A 19,536-nucleotide genomic window follows, 5' to 3' on the forward strand; every position below is an offset into this window, starting at 1 on the left:
AAGAGACAAATAAAAAAAAATAAAAAAACCAAACCCAGACAACAGTGCTGTACAAATACTGAAAAAAATCCATGTTGTGCTCCATTTTCAACAGCATGTGCAATTCTACCCTTTCCATCTCAGAGCAGGATATGGGAGAACTGAAAACATACAAAAAAGAGGGAATGGATAATCAATAGCATCCATGCCACAGTCACTTAAATAGACTATGACTTTTTAGCCCCAAAAATCAATAGTTAAATGGGAATATTAAAGAGGTCTACAAAATCATAAGAGGCTTAGAGAAAATGACCAAGAGTGGGACAGCATCCTAGAAAAATTCATTACCAGACTGATTTATACAAGCTACTGGCAGAAGCTATGGACTGCCAATAGGATACTATGCTAAATGAATCTTTGATCTGAGCTGGTGTACCAATGTCATATTTCATGTGAGAAAGAGATGGCAGTAATCTGTTACTACATTTCACTGTGCTGCTGTGTCCTCTCCAAAGACTATAGCTTGGATCTGTAGTTACAGATCCAGTGGTCCAACCTATTTTGACCTCCAGGCTGCAATAGGAAAGACATAGGACAGTCCTGCTTCTGTGCAACCCAGACCATGCCCTGTGCTGGAGGCACTCTGTGTTCCTGCCGATGAAAAAATCCTGACCCATGAATCTTTACCAAATTACTTTCAAATTTTTTTTCCAAGTATAGATATTCATGCTTTTAGTTTTACACACAAGAAGACACAAATGCTGAAGATACTTGGCTCTGTTGTAGCAGACACTTAAGTGATTAAACGACAACAGGACTTTGTACATGTCTTATGAATTTAAACTGGTAGATTATAAATCTTTATGTATTTTCTTTGAACTCCCTTGCCTGTTTTTGAATTTCAAGCTGTCATCTTAAACTTTAAAACCTCAGTGTTCTGCACTGCAACTCAATTTTCTGAAGAATGCTCTGAAGAACATGTCTCCCACAGTAAAAATTCGTTAGTGTCTTCATGTTGATTACAAAATGATCATAACTTGTATGCCAATGTTGTTTAAAAAGTGCTCTTCATTTTCTGTTCTTTTGCTAATGCTTTCAGTCTTTTTATTAGTTCTGATCCCTTGCACATTCAAAAGAGTAAGATCTTTCTAGCTATTTTTAATTTTTTGTTTGTTTTACTTTCCTAAAGATCACTTTTATGAAGAAATAATATTATTTTGAATACTTTTTCAAAGAGATTCCCTGGTAATAATGGCCAATTTTGATGGTTGACCATATAGAACATCAGTAATTTTGCAACAGCTTAGTATTCCACATGCACTTTCTCAGGTTCAAAAGCATTACTGCAAAATGTAATATGGTTCACCAACAGTTACAGAAGATGGGAATTAACACTTTGTTTAAGTTTTATACATTTATATAAACTGATGATTCCACTGCCCTATGTCTACTCTCAGAGGAAATGAGAAAAACTGGAATAGCTGCTACCTCTGGGAAGACTTGAGAAATCCATGTCTCACCCAGAGTTGCACAACAGACCCCACACAGGTAGGAAAATGTTAATGGTGCTCTACCTAGGAATCAGCTGGTACAGACTTTTGGCAGATCAGGTCCATGACAGTTAAACACCAATATTCAGTAACTATACTAAATTTTTCATTGCTCTAGATTCCTTTTCAGATTTGCAATAAATTCAGTTTTGACTCATTTTCTACGATACTTTAAGTTAAAACAATGACAGTAGGGAAATGGGACCAGCAGGAGAAAGGGAAAAGGAAGACAGAGAACCAAACACTAGTGGGGAAACAACATTGCATAGGTAAAAAAAGGCAATTAAAAGCTTTTGAAAATAATTATATTAACTGAACAAAATTAGAATATTGAAGTCATACATGTGAAGAGATACTACCAGGAAAAATAGAGGGAAGAAAATGTCATAGATGGATATGGATCTATGAAATATTTTGGTACAGTAGCAGTAGCAGGAGCACAATAGACATAGGAAGCTGTTAGTCCAAACAGCTCTTTCCATAACATAGAAGAATAATCAGGCAGCAGCACTGTGATTCGCTGGTTTTGAACAGGACGACAGAGTAACAGGCATACTATAAAAGAGATATTTTGCATAAGCAGGGAAGCTGAGTGTTAGAGATGAGAGCCAGAGACTCATTCAAACAGGTATAAAAATAGTAGAGGAAATTAACAATGAAGAGATCACTTCGTTTTAACTCCGAAAAAAAAGGCACAGAGTAAAGGAAGAATGATGAGGGAAAGGAATATTCTCTCTGACAGTGTATATAAAGCTAAATTGCTGTATTATATCAGAGATGAGCTACAAAAGATAAGGGCTGGACCAAAAGAACGTAGAACAGAGAACAGACAGAAGTATTGGCAATTTTCAGTAAGGATGCCAAGGTGTATTGATTAAAAAGTGTAAGAAAGTGTTTGTCATTTCATAAAGGCTGTTGTATACTAGATAACAGTAGTGTGAGGGTTTGACCAGAGAGATCATAATAAATAATCTGTTACAAATTTACCTGCCTTTGATGAGCTAAAAATTAAATCAAAGTGCTTAAGCTCTTTGAGCAAGAAATGCTTTCATCTTAATCATCCATCTCATTCGTAAGTGTATATATATTTAGTAAGAATGATGGTATACCTTATTTGTAGCAGAATGGTGAAAAGCTAAGAAGTATGCCACTCTATATTGGGACTATATGGGTAGCTGCACTGCCAAGGAGCTCTAAGTTTGAATGCAATGATTTTACTTTCAAAAAATAGAAATTAAATTTTTACCACAAGGGAAATAAGGTAAAGTGAGATTATACATAGCATCAAGCCATAAAATATTTCAGCATAATTAAAGAATTTTATTTGGGAGTGGCCCTACTGAAAGTTTGTGTAAGCAATAAGATACTTCAACACAAATATTGTAACAAAGATAACAGAAATTAACTCCAATGCAAATGTCCTGGTTTCAGCTGGGATGGAGTTGTTTTCCTAGTAGCTGGTGCAGTGCTATGTTTTGAGTTAGGCATGAGAAGAATGTTGATAACACTGATGTTTTCAGTTGTTGCTAAGTAATGTTTAGTCTAAAGTCAAGGATTTTTCAGCTTCTGATGCCCAGCCAGCAAGAAAGCTGGGGGGGCACAAGAAGTTGGGAGGGGACACAGCCAGGGCAGCTGACCCAAAGTGGCCAACGGTGTATTCCATACCATGGGACGTCACATTTAGTATAGGAACTGGGGGGAGTGGGGGTGGGGGATCGCCACTCGGGGACTAACTGGGTGTCGATCGGCAGGTCGTGAGCAATTGCATTGTGCAACATTTGTACATTCTAACTCTTTTATTATTACTGTTGTCATTATCATTATCATTATTAGTTTCTTCTTTTCTGCCCCATTAAACCGTTCTTATCTCAACCCACAAGTTTTACTTCTTTTCCCGATTTTCTCCCCCATCCCACTGGGTGGGGGGGGAGTGAATGAGCAGCCTCATGGTGCTTAGTTGCTGGCTGGGGTTAAACCACGACAGCAAGTTACTGCCCACCAACACCCTTCCACTTTAAAAAAACAGCATATGTAGCACTTTTTCTAGCTGTAAAAATTGTAGTGACAAAGACTGGCGAGATCTCTGAGATTTGAAAACCCTAAAATAATTCAAACTCCCAACCTCTATATTTAGCAAGAATCGGAATTTTCCAAACCATACTATTTGTAGAGAATAGTTGTTTTTCATGGATAAGAAAGTATATGATGTGTATGTGGAATTCATGAATGCAAAGATTTGCACACTCACAATTGCAAACAATATATCTTGAATATATTTGGACAATGATAATGTCTTATAAAACAGATCAAATGGACATTTCTGTAAATGGAAATAAGTGAAATCTATGTTTCAAGGTTATATTACAAGCTAGGATTTAGATCAACTTCTATTTTCCCTCTTCACCAATCTCTTCATCAGAGACTGAGTGACAACTGTCAGAAAAAGTGGGCAACAGATTGATGTACAATTGATTAGCAGATTAAAGATGCTGTGGTCACACATATACAGACACACACAAACATTTACTACACTCATATAAACTTAAGCGTTTAAAATCTAACACACAGCTTTTAAAATTAGTAAATAAACATACCTCAAGTGACATTTATCAACTGTTAGAAAAGGAAAATCATTGCATAATTTATACATTATAAATCCCATTATTCAAAACTTGAAAACAAAGTTATAAAAAGGAACTGGAATGCAACTTGAATTAAAAAAAAAAATGAGTTACACCAATGTTATATCTATTCTTTAAAATTGTCTTACAGTTATTTTCACATATGCATATGCTTTTAAAAGAGTTTCAGCTTCAAAAACTATGGAGATTTTCAGAGATTATAATTTTTAAAATCATCCTATAACCTACAATGTATTTATAAATCAATAAAAATATTATAATGTAGGGCAGGAGAACCTAATACAGACCTCAGAAAATAATCAGCACTAAGAAAGAGAAACCAACAGTTACTGACAGGCCATAATCCAGGAGAAAAGAATGACAAATAATTGGAAACCACATTATGGAAGGTGCTACAAGCTTTTAATAAAATGGGACTGATAGTGTAAACTAGTCAGTTAACTGCTGACCAAAAAAGGGCACAAATATCTTTGGAAAAGTATTTGAGATATACCTTGTGTAAATATTAATCACGGATACAGCTTACTATGAGATGATCCTAAGTAACACTCTAGAAGCTATGAATGGGATTGCAAGATGGATGTTTAGTCCAAAATTTGGGGCCAAAGCTCAGCAGGAATTGAGCTTATAACCAGACAGCTAATCCATTCCCCTGCCACAATGTCCATTTTTTTCAGTCCTAAATTGAGGGACAAACTGAATAACTGGTTTGTCAAGGCTTTCATGTTTTGTTGACCAAAATAGCATCCCTAGCCTGAATGACTGAGCATAGAAGAACCAGCATTATTTCATTATAAACTAAAAGAAACTGAGGAGTTTAACAAAACTTGTTTCTTTGCATATCATCCCCGTTTAGAAGCCACACTAATCCTGTCTGCATCCTTCCAGCTTTAGTGTATGTGCTGCAGGTTCAGTATGGTGTCAGGTACTGGTTTCAAGGATCTCCACTCCAGTGACACAGGGACATGCAGAGGAATGACATTATCAGTTACATTGTGGTATTATAAGTCTGTGCATATAATACCGACCATCTTCAGAAATTCTGGAGATAACTGACAAATCCACACTACCAAAATATTAAAATAATATTTCTGTTTGTAACTGGTGCTCCGCTTAAGGCAAGAGAGCTCTCTAAGTTGAAGCTGTTCTTTTTTAGTCACACTGTATATAACCATTGTGTATATAAATAAAGAAAAATATGACAAGTAACTGCTTATTTTACTCACAACTACAGCTAACCCTGCATGTTATTTCCTTTTCCTTAACAAGCACTATATCAGTATTCTAGCAGAAAAAACTAGTGAAAACAGGACTGTCCATTAATATACTAAATAACTTGCCAGTGCTTTTATTCTAACAAATTTTTCAGTGTGTTACAAAATGTTGCACAACAACAGTGAACCACAGAAGCTGCCTTTTCAATTGATCTGTGGTATTCCTTTTCATTCTCGATGCCCTGCATGTCAGGGTCTTCACTCTGAAGGTCCCACAGAACTAGAATTTTAAAGATGATTTACTTCTCTTAGAAATAATAGGGAGCAGGAAAATGGCTCGGGAAAGATGTATCTGTAACTCAGTTGATACAACATTTTTCACTACAGAGAGAAAATGCCAATACCAATACTTCAAAATTGAACTACTTAGTTTCCAAAACTCATTATTTAATGACATGGGTAAGTTATTATGTCATTAAAAGTGGTATTTTGAGGAAGATCCTTAGCTGCTTCTAAAGAAGTGACAAGATTTACATTAGTTGCCAATCTCTCTCTTAAAAGACTTGTCCAGAAAAACGGAAATCATTGTGTAAAAATGGCACTTTACCATTCTGTATTGCCACAACATAATGGTATGGTCATTGCATCACTTTCATATAATGCAATACCAGGGCTATGGTCTGAAGAGTAGGAATGGATTTTAAGAAGAAAGCCAACTCAGAATTTCATACACTGTGTTCCTATGTGCTCCAGACTGAAATGTTGGATATGCAGCAACGCCCTTTGGCTTTTAAACGACAGTTTTGAAAATATAAAACTAAGTCAAGATGTTTATTTATCTCTTTAAACCATTCAGGAAAAGGGTTTGGGAAGAAGGGATGCAGGTCTTCCAGGCTATTAAAACCAGACCTAGATATTTAAGCAATGGGCAGCTATTTAATGTAACATGTACTAGAGTGTTCAATTTTTACAGATGCAAAGAGCTAACTTCCTCTTGGGGAGGAAGGAAAACACAAAACAAAGTATTTCAGGAAAAGAAGGAAAGACAGATAAAGAGAGAGACAGAGTGCACTTGTAATTGAGCCCTAAGATCTTGAACCTCAAAGCTCGTCTAGCCTTGCATTAACTAAAAGAATTCCCCATCCACAGGTTAGCCAAGAGGCAGCAGGATTCATTGTATTAAAGTTAGATGTACAGAAAATGGAATCAAAGTAATCCTCACTGACATGTTTGCATGTACAGCCTGCTGAGCATCTACGTCTGTTATTTAATAAGAAGCATGGAAATAATATTCTCAGTCTTTGAAACACTGATATAGACTAGTCCTACACTTGCAACTCTTACAGTTGCCTCAACACATCTGAAAATTCCCTGCAGTGAGGTGATGGTACCTACTATCTAGTGAGCTTCCTTGCTTTGCCAAGATACACGATTCTACCTATGAGAGCTTTGAGCTTCAGCTCATAACCATGCCACACTGCACTTTGGAGAGACCCTTTGGGGGGGTCTCCAGACAGAAAAGCTGTTGGCGTGATCATCTTCATAAACAACAGGAAAACACACTTTATTAGCCAGAAGGAATACAATGGCTTCTTTATCAGAAGGAATTAAGCTAATATTTAAATACTTAAAATAACCCAAGATGAAGTTTCTAAGACTATAACTAGATATCTGTCACTATAAATCTTTGACTCCCACTTTTTCCCTTAATGCAAACCTATGATCAAATGAAAATGCAGTAACACGTAGGCCCTGTGGGACTTCTCAGTAAGAGATATTATTGATAGAATATATGGTTCATTTATCAGTAAGTTCTCTGATTCATCAATTATTAGATATTTTTGATACCATATGCACAGTATCTTTAGATATTAGTTTTAAATGTTCATTGCATTTTAGAGACTGAAGTGCATAGCAATTCTCTTCTCAAGAAGATTAATTTAAACTGAGTCCTACTGTAATTCTTCAACCTGTCAGTTTAGGAAACCACCCTCTGCACCACGTTGGCATTCCTACTGCATGAACTGTTGAGACTCCACTCCTTGCCACCCTATGTACAGAACAGAGCTTTAACAACTGGTTGTTGCCTTACTCCCGATTAGTGTGGCACTGAACCAGCAGCTGCCAGCGGAACTCTCAGTTGTTCCTGTAGTGTCACACCGGTCAATTAAGCCAATTGATTTTGGAGAATGGTTTTGTTGAAGTTAAACAGAAATGCTTAAAGACTATTTTGAACATTCAATGTGAGGTGTACTTCATACCTCTGAATCTCTACAAAAGCCTGTTCCCTTTCTCCCACCTTGCATGAACTTAAGAAAGCATTTCTTTTTCTTTCCATACATTCCTTTTGGCACTTTCACAGATGTATGTGCTGGGGCTTCTCCTTTCTAGTGTTGAATTCCCAGGTCATACTTTAAGTTAGAAGACATTCCTGCAGCCTCTAAAGAGACAAGATTTCATCTAGATGCCTCCCCACTTCCTTCATCAGTAGCCATTTGATTTCTAGCCGATTCTCATGTGTTATTCAATGAAGGATCACAATACTCTAGGAAACAACCAAGGTATTACATTTACATCTCCAGTACTTAACTCAGATTCCTGATCTACTATGTATCTGTGCAGGAGGTAATCAAACCTGTAGTTCTCCCATATTTATAGTATATTTATAAGCCATTCAGCCAGAGAAAGAGATTTCAGTAACCAGACTCCAGGGGACTACAGAATAGGAATAGTAAAATGAAATATGGAAGAGATCAAGGAGAAATAGCAGAATGAAAGCTATTGTTACAGATGGCAATATTTAACACAGATGTTTTACTTGTCTAGATATTACTGGTCAAACACAGATCTTTGTGCCTCGATGGCAGAAATAAAATGTATTTGTTCACATCTGTATTGCTAGATTTAGTGTACCTGAAAAATCTCTATTACAGATTAGGAGACAGAATGTGGAGGACAGGCAGCACTTCTGATTGAAACAGAATTTTTTACATCTCCATCCCAAATATTTCACAATGGTTAAAGTTATAAAGAAGATACTGCTCAGGATGAGTCAAATATTAGCTTAGCTATGGCCATCGTTATGTTCCTAACAAGTAAAAAATCAGTGTGGACAATGTTACGGGGCTTAGAAACCAGGAAAAGAAGATTTATAGTTATTCACCAGAGATTAGGTAACAAGTGGTATAAAAGTACAATATCCATAATCATTAATCTGCATCAAATCTTGAATTTGGATCTTGACCTTCCACAGCTGAAGACAGTGGAGATTCTTCTATTTATTTCATTATTATTAGCATAAGGACAACATTCTTTTCAAGAGTACTAAAATCTGCTGGGTAAAGTCCTTGATAATGTTAATCAGAGCCCTCATCTGGCCATATCTGCTGTTCAAACTTTATTTAAAACACTATTGATGTTTGATTCAGCTACTTCAAAAATAATTTGTGGATGCTGAGAGAAGTTGCAGTAGATAAAAACTCAGCTGCCAAGTGGTATAGTTTAAACCAGAAACCAACCAATTGTTGCCAGCTAGAGTTTTCTTCCAGTAATATATACTGAGTATTTATTGTGTGACAAAGCTAAGGAGAAAATTGTGGTGAACAAAAGGAGGAATCAGACCTCCAGGTACTTTGTTTGCTCGAGTGAAATTCTGATTTGTTACAACTTTGTTTAAACCATCTTCATAGCAAATATCCAATAAAATAATGTCAGCCAGCCCTGGAAGCCAGGGTACCAGGGTATATCATAAAATCCTTGACAAGTTGTGCGGTGTTGCACAAAGCTGAACATCAATGAGTACAGTGCATAGTGAACAGGCTCAACCTGGAGCATGATATCCTGCTGTTTCCCCTCCCCTGCACCTCAAAAGTGCCCATCCCCATATCCATATGTTTCTTTCTTTTTCTGTATCCCTGCCATTTGACAGGTAAATGTCAAGACCCACAGAACAGACTGTTGCACCAATAGGGTATCATGGAAGCTTGGAAAGAGAGTGCTGGTGCTCAGCAAACATGTTGGCTTTCAGGGTCCTCTGGGACACTTTGCTCCAGGATGCAGATGTCACCTTTGATTTTTCGGTCTTTGTTTTGTTGAGTAGGAGGGTAGTTAAAATATATGAACATATACATATATATTAAAAAAAAATATAAATATATATATACACACCAGATGGGCTTGCATTTTAAGTGGAAATTTAGTTACAGATATTCTACTCCAGAAATGCAGAAATTCTTGCAGGCAGATAGAGTGTCAAAATTAAATTTGAAGCATCCATCTGCAAATACTAGTTATGGCAGCAGTTGGATAGAAGTGTTAAATCAGAATCTGACATGTTCTCAAGGTCAAAGACCTAAGACTGAATACCCACATAGGTGCCAACAGTACAGATAAGCTTATACGATACAGTTTCAGGTGTGTCAGTGAATACAAAGATTCATGGTTTTTTGAACTAGCATTCAAAAATGCTAGTTTTGAATCTTAAGGTTAACCATTAAACAGGGACTTCCAGTCCCTGGATACCTCACTAAGGAAACTGTGATTCTGACATAGTAGTTGTACAAAAAAATGGTGCCACAGCACATATAATCCAGCTGAGAAATATTCCTGACAGTTTCACTTGCAGGCCACTGTATCATTCTGTCTCATAAGTGAAAGGCAGATCAAGGAAGACATTTTCTTCATTTCTTTTCCTTTCTGTTTGATAACTTGATCACAAATGCTGTAATCCTACCTAAGTTCAGCTTTCTGCCCAGTGCCAACAGAATATCATGCCGTAGAATATCAACATTCCAGAAGCTTGTAGCAAATATTTAATAGTTACAAAGGACAATGGTTGTTTGCACAGCATGGATCTTCATTCTGTTCCAACTGGATAAATTCTTAGTTGCTGGGCATAATGTAGGCAGTGTTGTCTCATGAACAATGCGTAAGGATGAGCAAGGTTTAAGCAAAAGGCTCGATGTACCTCAGAGCAGGGGAAAAAAATCCCTACACTGAAGGATTTTTGGGAATCCACATAAAGCTGATATAGAATCTCAGTTCCTCTGGTTACATATTCTGTAAAAGAAGGAAACAAACAAAAAGGCAAAAAAACAAAGGCACAAAAGAGGAACAAAAGAACTGAAACCCTTGCTGGCAGTGTCTGAAGAGAAGCCTGAATGGATATGAGGCCCCTGCCTTGGCAGCTCTAACAATATTCACCCAGGTAGCAGTGGAAATGTGAAACCTTCACCGAAACAAAGCTGATGGCAAAATTCTAAAGACTTTTGGCACAGCAATGCAAGAGCATGCACTGACTTTAATTCTGCTTTTCTGTGAATATGAATTAGATCTTTTGAATTGACTGTCCATTTTCCTACCACAACCATTCTTTTCCTAAAAAAAAAAAAAAACAAACACAAGAATCTGTCTTCCTCTGCCAAATGCAATGATCTTTTTCTTCCACAGAAGTTCAAATATAGTCCCATTGAAGCTATTTGTCTTTACAAAGAGAGAGCAGGATGTGTTTTGTATGGTTATTTTTTACCTTCTAGTATCAACTGAATTTATTAAACTATCTGTTCCATGTAATTACTTTCTGTAGATCAAGCCTTTCTAACAGGTCTGTTCTCCCAATGTCCTTGCTGTGTGCACAGAACTCCAGACGACGTTAATGAATCTCAAGCATGTGATTTGAGAGAAGATTATGTCTCATGTCATTTTGAGTGGTAAGCATTCATAACAGAGACCATGTAGGGCAAGCACTAAGCTGCACCGTAGCAGCAACTACTGTTTTTTTAATGAACTTTAAACAAAGCATTCTTCTTATTTGTGCCTCATCATTAGACTCTTCCTGGTAAAAAAGAATCACCCTACATCTCTATTGTCATGGGTTTTACACATAAGAGGTGTTTCCTAAGTGTTACTTTCTTATTTTTCCCAGTGGCATCAGTAATTAATTCATGCCAACAATTATTTTGGAAAACATAACATGTATAGTTTTGTTTAATCAACACAGAACATCTTCCACCTACAAATGCCACCTTCAGCTGGTGGCATAAAGATGCGAGTGATGCGTTTGCAGAAGAAAGTCCATCCATGCTGTCACCCATAAACAATCAAAATACACTCCAAGGACACAACAGTGTTCCCACCCCACCAAACAGCAAATGTTACTGGCTTCAATTTACATGAAAGGGCCTTTAAAAACAGTAATTATACATGTTCGTGAGACATGTCACGTAAAGATGAGCATTCCCAGAAGTGCTTTTGGCTCTATTAGAAAAGAACATTTCTCCTCTCAAACAAATCTCACAGACATGCGAGGTGTGGGAAAATGGCACCATTCTCATCAGTGTTAAAAGCATATGATATGAATGAGGTCTCCAGCATGGCACTAACTGCAATAAATTATCAAGTATGTGTTCTGTTTTCTGAAATGGGCTCCATTTATCATTTTATTGAAAAGGTTCCATTATGCTAATGTCTTATAAAATCACTTCTTGCTGTTGCTGGAAGGTGAAGAGGGGATATCAATTTATATAGAGAGAACTTGGAAGTATTGCAGCCATGAGTTGTCAAGGGTTAATAACCCTAACAGAAGATACAATATACATAAGAGCAAACTTCCAAGGACTTTGTAATGACAAATTTTCACAAACCTGCTGGAAGCAGAATAACCAGATTTTTCTTAAGCTTAACTATTTCAAAATAAATTCTGACAGAATTAGCAATAGTTAATTGCTGGGCTGAAAACTCTCCCTCTGTTCTCCGATTAACCCTCGAATTGACACTGGAGACTGTTTAGGTAGTGCTTTTTCAATGAAGGTCAGATTAGAGAATGCCATTATTGTTCTTGTCAACTTACCCAGATAGCAGACATGAAGGATAATCAGAGGGAGGTGATTACTTGCAAAAAAGGAATACTCCTTCTATAAATATAACATTATATAATAAGAATGTTTTCTTTATTTTAAAATATTGGATACAAAGCAGGTATATATTAAAAGAGGAAGAGAACTAGATTTAGATAAACAATTGGTTTGATCTTGTATAATAGCTCTTTTGTGGCTGAGGTGTGACTTGTATCCAGAAAACCCCTTTTTTGCTGTGCATCAAAAAATAGTGTTGTTTCAGAAACGTTACCATATTATGAATAACTTTTAATGGGAAGCATTATCTTACGGACATGCCTTCCCTTACCTCTAAACATACTCCTACAGCATAATCCAAGAAGGTACAGCAACTAATCAAGAGGGATAATTTAACATATACTGACATGAACAGGCTGCCCAGGGAAGTGGTTGAGTCACCATCCTTGGAGGTGTTTAAAAGACATGTAGATGTGGCACTTCGGGTTTAGCAAGGGACTTGGCGGTGTTAGGTTAACAGTTGGACTTGAATATATTGATGGTCTTTTCCAACCTAAATGATTCTATGTTTGCAATATATTTTAGCAGCTGAAAACAAGTAAGTGGAGCTAGAGCACTGTGACCATTATCTCAATGGATCACCAATAAATTCCCTTCTGGATCTCAGAGCCTCAAACATGGATTACAGTTCCAGAACTTCTTCCATACACATTTACCAAACAGCTGGGAAACCCTTTTAAAACTTTAAAGAAGTTCTCATTCAACACAAAGGAAATATTTAGCAGCAATGATTTATGTAGGGTTCAGTTATATGGAACTTAGTTATTGGGCCTGAAAATAGCTCATGGTCACAAGACTGTTCCAGGTGCCTTTAGAAGGCCTTGAACAGAATAAATAAGAAGATAGAAGAAGAAAGATCCCAATTAGGAAAACACAGGTGCACATTCCACGATAAAGGGAACTTGGCACAACCAACCTCAATTCAGGGGCTTATCTTGACCAATTGGACTAAGACAAGTCTTGTATGCTTTAATTAACACAACCAATTACGTCTTGTGTTTGTGCGCGTGGACAGTACCGATGTAACCAATCACCGCTTATGCTTGTGCGTGTGGACACCAAGTGCTTGCATGTAGTAGCCAATCAAAGTCTCTCAACAACTTAGAGAATTGTATAAAAATGATTAGCTAAGCTCAATAAACGGGCGACTTTAATCATCATATTGGTGTTCCATCGTCCGGGCCCCGCATGGATTAATCCCTAAACCCTACAATTTAAAATTAAATGTAGTCTCTCTGTACCATATAAAAATGTTATTGTTATACTCTTCTCTTAGTACACACCTGGATTTTCAGACCTCAGATGCATGTATTTAAAATATGGTTACTTCTGAAAAACATACTGTAAGACTGTGATGATCTAGTCAGGCATGATATGTTAGCATTTTGCATTAAGTATGTGAGCAATGTGACCACCAAAGGGACAAAGATGTGTGTAGTTGCACATAGGATTCATCCAAGTGACAAAAGGTTGTAAACCAAAGCAAAACAAGCATGAAGGACTGCAAGTGGGCAGAACACCTTGCAGGTATGGAAGACCCATGAAGGGTAGCTGTCAAAACAAAAAACAACGGAAGCAGTAAGGAGCACAGAGGAGCAAGTAGTCTGAAAATATCAAACAAGAAAAGGAAAGATGGAGATGAATCAAGACAAGTCTGCTTTTGTTCCAGTTTCTCTTGCCAAAGAGCTCTTAGGCCAGATCAACTCAGCTTCTGTGATTACAATGCATCAGTGCAACCTACATGGCATCAGCTCTGTGGTATTGTACACTCACAGCAAATTTAGGATAAAAGGTCCAACAGCTAAAGTCTTACAGTTTTCTGTATGTAATGAAAGCATAGTGATAAAGATTAACAATGTGCAGGAACTAACCATTAGCACAAAAAGAGTTGTTAATGCAGGAATTCTGTGAAGTTTTGTTCTAAAGTTTAAAACAGAATTGTACATACAGTGAATTTACACAATGTGTAATGAAGACAAATGCAGCCATGCTTTCCGGAAGTATTTGCCAAAATCAGGACTAGTATATTATTGCTGCGTTGGTACTTTATTCTGCTTTTCTAAAAAAGTAAATTAGTGCCTTCCCTTTTCTGGATGTAGATTGATCCTCAAATTGATATTGCATTTCATATTCAAAAGTTTGTAAAATAATGCATTATAAAAAATCTGAATCAAATGTAGACTAAATCACAACGTGCTGCATAATTCATTTTCATTTACATTAAAAGTGGTTTAATCCTAATACAAAAGTAAACTGTCAGTGCACCAAATCCGAAAATACCATAGTAACCTAACTAGTTACTTGGATGTGTCTACTGAAACAATACACTCGTTGCATATTAAGTAATTTATTAATTTTTCTTGTACAGCAATATGAATCTTATTTAAATGAATGTCTGTCAAAAAGAACTACCATAAGAACCATGTAACTACCATTAAATGGTGCATTAATATTTCAAGAAATTTAAGAAAGTTCAGTGGAAGTACTCTAATAATTTGTTTTTAGAACAGAATTTTGATAACTCTGGGAAAAAGGACCTAACTACTAAATGCAAATTGCACAAAATACTGATTTCCCCTCCTCAAACTACTGATTTACAATACTGTGGACCTAAAGTACATTTAGTTAATTAATTTATGTTAGAATTAATCCACAAATCATTTGTACAGATGGCAAGGGAAAAAATCTTTATACTGATTAATTTCTCATGTAAAAATGGATGGGAATCATAGGAAAGAAATTTTAAGAATCCTTTTTCTCTTTTCTAAGGGAATAGTAAATTCTTAGATACTTGGTTTTGTGACACAGCAAAGCAAGATTAGGTTATGGGAAAGTAAGTTCCTTGTTGTCTTAGTTTTGTCTGGTGCAGTTGCTGAGCACTTACAGAGCTTCATGTCTCAGTATCAATAGAGATGCTCTCCTTGCAGCACTGAAGGCCATTTTGGATGGATCAGTGCTCATGTTTTGATGGCATTCTCAAAAAGGGTATCAGAAAAGGCTGCAGTTGTACTCAGCTTGGTACTGGGTAGGGGTACTCAGCCTAACACCACATTAAAATGGGGAGGTAGAGATGTACATGATACCATTGCCTGATCTGGATCTAATTTGACATTATAAGTTTTATAAAACTGTGATGTTATTTTAAAATACTTCAGGAGCTTAGACTACTCATTTACTTCAAACAAACCTGACACAAAAATTCTTCTCATTTTAGGCTTTTTGATTAAAAGAATCATACTAAAATGTAATATCAATTACAAAGCACAGGAATTTTAACACACAATCAACAGAATATTATTCAAAAAGTATTCATACAGTGTCAACAATATCCCCAATTAAATTGTGGGGGTTTTTTGTGGTTTTTTTTTTTAATTCGTACTTCCCTTGGAAGTATGCACAGTTCTGACTACCCAAAGCCTAAATTGTGGCTTTTCCTTCTAAAAGTTTTTGCCTGTGTCTTTCATATATCAGACCCTTACATAGACGGGATCAGCTCATCACTTTACACTTTTAAGCACTGACAATACTAAAGTTTTGATAACGGCAGTTTTACCTGCCCTAACTCATAGATGTGTTATTTGTAAGGACAGGAGGTTTTAACGTATATTAAGTTTTGGTAAAGCTTTTCCTAACTAGGTGGAAAAGAATCAATCCCTCTTTTTGCTACAATTTACAGCTTGGCACACCTAAGTCAATATATACCAGTACCTTATTTACTCCTCTGTGAAAAGAGAAACATGGAACGATAAGGAGACAGAGGCAAATTGCATGGAAGCATTTTTAAAAGACTAGCTAAAGAACACCAGGATATCGTAGGGAACTGACCAGATGAGTGCTATTTAAAAGTTGTAAAGAAAAAGACCTAAGTAATGATGACCACATCTAATCGATTCAGACAAAATAATAAACCAGCTGATAATGGATTAAACTGGGAATTAAATAGGTAACAACATTAATAACAGCTTACAGAAAATAGACGCTGTCAAACTAACTTGGGTTTGGGGTTTTTTTGAGGTTACAAATTTGCTTGACATGGTTAGCTAATAAATGCATTTAGAGAGGGAGTCTAACCTCCTGCCTAGCACAGTCCATACCATTTCTAGGTTGAAGTCCAATATTTGTTGCTGGACATATGTTTCAGAAAAATGTCCTATGTTTATTGTTAAATGGCCAAATACAGAGAATTCTTATAAGCCAGGATAACTTGCATCAGTGGTTGATTTCCTCGCAAGGTAAAAATCTATGTGGTATTTATATTTGCTGGCTTTCAGTTTCTAGACAATGAAAGCTTAAATCACAAAATAGCTTATAAGATCTAAGACTCCCCTGTTACTACATTTCCACTCCCACGGATGCCACAAGATTATACCAACATATATAAACCAATCTTGACCTGCACTTTTGTAGGATTCTTGTGACTCTTCTCCTGAACCTTCTAACAGATTTTCAGCAGCTTTGTTGAAGTTTAGACATCAAAATGGTGTGTTATATTCCAGTTTTAGTTATGGAAGTGTCAAAAGCAGAGGAAAAACATACTCTCCACTCCAGCCTGTTTTTTGTTTATACTTCCAAAGATCATGTTAGCTTTCTTGGATCTGGCATCATGATGCATTCTCATATTCAGCTGATAAGCCATACAAACCCTTATGTTTTTCAGATTCACTGTTTCTCAGGCCAAAATCCCTTCACCCTATAGATGTATTTACTGATATGCAAACATATGGAACATGGTTTATTTGCTTACATCTTGTTTATCAAACCACTTTGTCCCAGATATTGGACAGATTGTAAATTAAGTTGGGGTGAGTTAGGATGAAAGTCCTGTGCTGAGATTTTTTCACATGTTCATAAGAAATCAAGCAAGGTGTTATTTAGCAGACAGAAAAAATTGCTTCTATTACCTTTGCCTGCAAAGAGAGGAAACCTGGAAATCTTTGACGCAGAGATTATTTAGATCCATTTTCATAGTTTTTTCAGCCTGTTAATGACTTTCAAACTTCTGAATTTCTCACGGACAAACATGCATTCTGCATTAAAAACACAATGTAAGAAAGATGCTTCTCCAGATGAGTCAAGAGTTGTTTTCATTACTCACCACTAAAGTACGGGTGAGCTGGGAGGAGGTTATCCTGTTATGCTCTTCTGCAAGGAACAAATAATGCCCCTTAGTGGAGACAGGATGCCAGGCTATCAGGGGTTTTGTCTGATCAAGTGCAGCATTTTATACAACTTAAGTATATTACTTATATAACAGCACTACAATATAACAAGAGTTGTCTCTCTCCTGGAATGCCTGGTAAAATTCTACAGCTTGATCTCCAAGCATTCAAGTCAACACTTCAAAAATACTGCTTTTGCAGTCAAATGCTGCAAAACCTTCTGGGAGAAGATTTTGTGATGCAAAAGTTACCACTAACTTTTTTCCTCAGAATTCTAAGGAGGGCAAATAAAACAAAAGCAGGGCAGGGACATAGGGTGAGCATCCTGTGGTAACAAACAGAAATAACTTGGGCTTCAGAAAAAGAAGTCTCTTAGTGTTTACTGCTAGAATTACAGAATAGCTGTGTAGCATGTTAGACTAAACAATAATCAATTAATGAATCCTCTGCCTCTAAATTCTAAGTTTAAATTTGTCTTCTACTCATTGTGTGAGAGTAGATGTCTCACACAGAAAAAAAATGATTATACTTGGTTCAACTGTATAGGTTTCTACTGTAGACTGATCACCACAACAACCATCCACCTTCCAAGACAATAGCTTGGTAAGTATAATTTCAAGCGGCAGTGGTGGCATATGCAGCCTTTAGCCACTCATTCCCACTACTATTACTCATTCCAGCTGTGCCAAAGAAAATCCTCAGTACACAGTGAAGTCGATTGGAAAACTGATGTCTGGATTAATCTTTTTTTTTTTTTTTTTTTCCCTTGCTGGATTATTTTTAACCCAGACTACTCCTTAACAAAATGAATTATGTGACTACAAATTAACCCCAAACCTTAATAACAAAAACACCAAAATCCCCCATATTGAACTAAAGTGGTGGGGCTGAACAGGCACAAGGACAAGTTTTCATAGTGAGAGTTAAAGCAAGCCAAGAAGATAACAGGCCTTTAAAAAGTATTTGTTACTAACATCCTTCCAGGCAGAACTGTCAGTCATTAGAGTGGCTCTTCTTTTTTTTTTTTTTTTTTCTTATGATAAAAAAATCTGTTTAATTTAATCACAGATAAAACTAGTCCACATACATTCTCAACACATTTTTTCCTCAGCTGTCATTCTGCCATGAAAATATTTGCTGCAATAGAAGACATCTATCAGTTTGCACTTGGCTTCTCAGAGTTTGTGATCTGTGGAAAAACATACCGCATGACAAATGTAAAAAGGCCTCACACATGTATAAACAATTCTGTAAAGTCAAGCACAAATATTAAAGCCCTGTACCTATCATGTAAAGTAGTGAAAAAATAAATAAGGAGTAGCATTAAAAACCTCACACCATTGCCTTGCTTTTGACAGTAAGCCCAGCCTGAAATACCGTCCCTAGTTTACCAGATTTAAATCGGCATGCACCCCTCTTATCTCATTATTCATTCAGACTGGGAGATGTGGATCACTAAGCTGTGTACTAATTTGTTCCTAAACTGCATTCATTCATCATTAGTTGGCAGTGAGAGGTTGATCAAGTCCGTTGTGGAATAATTCTGTGACCCTCCCGTGAATTGTGTATTTTCTGCATGAGTTATTTAAGAAATTCTCTAAAAGTTATTTTAACAGTTTTAGTAGCCATTTTCTTGAGCATGATGATTTCTCAGGTCAGGTTAGTCACAGAGGTATCTCTGTCATATCCACATATTCTCTTCTGTACTGTGGACCTATATGTTTAGTATTATCTTCTGTATTGTGTATAAATGGTTGTCCTGGGTTCAGCTGGGATAGAGTTAATTTTTACAGGAACCTGGGAGGTGGGGGCATAGCCGGGGCAGCTGACCTGGACTAGCCAAGGAGCTATTCCATACCATGGGACATCATGCTCAGTATAGAAATGGGGAGCGGGCCGGGGGGTGGGCTCTGTTTTCGGTGGGGGAAGCGGCGGAGCGTCGGGTCCCGGGTGGTGAGCAGTTGCACTGTGCATCACTCTTTTTGTATACTTTTTCATTAGTGCCGTTGTTGTAATCTCTTTGTGTTTGTCCCAGTAAACTGCCTTTATCTCAACCCTCGACGTTCCAGTTTCTTTTTTCT

The 19,536-nt window shown here is 36.8% G+C and overlaps 1 protein-coding gene across 1 annotated transcript in view; it reads right to left on the reverse strand.

Moving 5' to 3' along the window:
* PRKN (parkin RBR E3 ubiquitin protein ligase) overlaps nt 1-19,536 on the reverse strand; it is a 787,949-nt gene that overhangs the window by 497,289 nt on the left and 271,124 nt on the right. The window lies entirely within an intron of this gene.

The sequence above is a fragment of the Accipiter gentilis genome, chromosome 5, assembly GCF_929443795.1.
Source record: "Accipiter gentilis chromosome 5, bAccGen1.1, whole genome shotgun sequence".
Lineage (NCBI taxonomy): Eukaryota > Metazoa > Chordata > Aves > Accipitriformes > Accipitridae > Astur > Astur gentilis.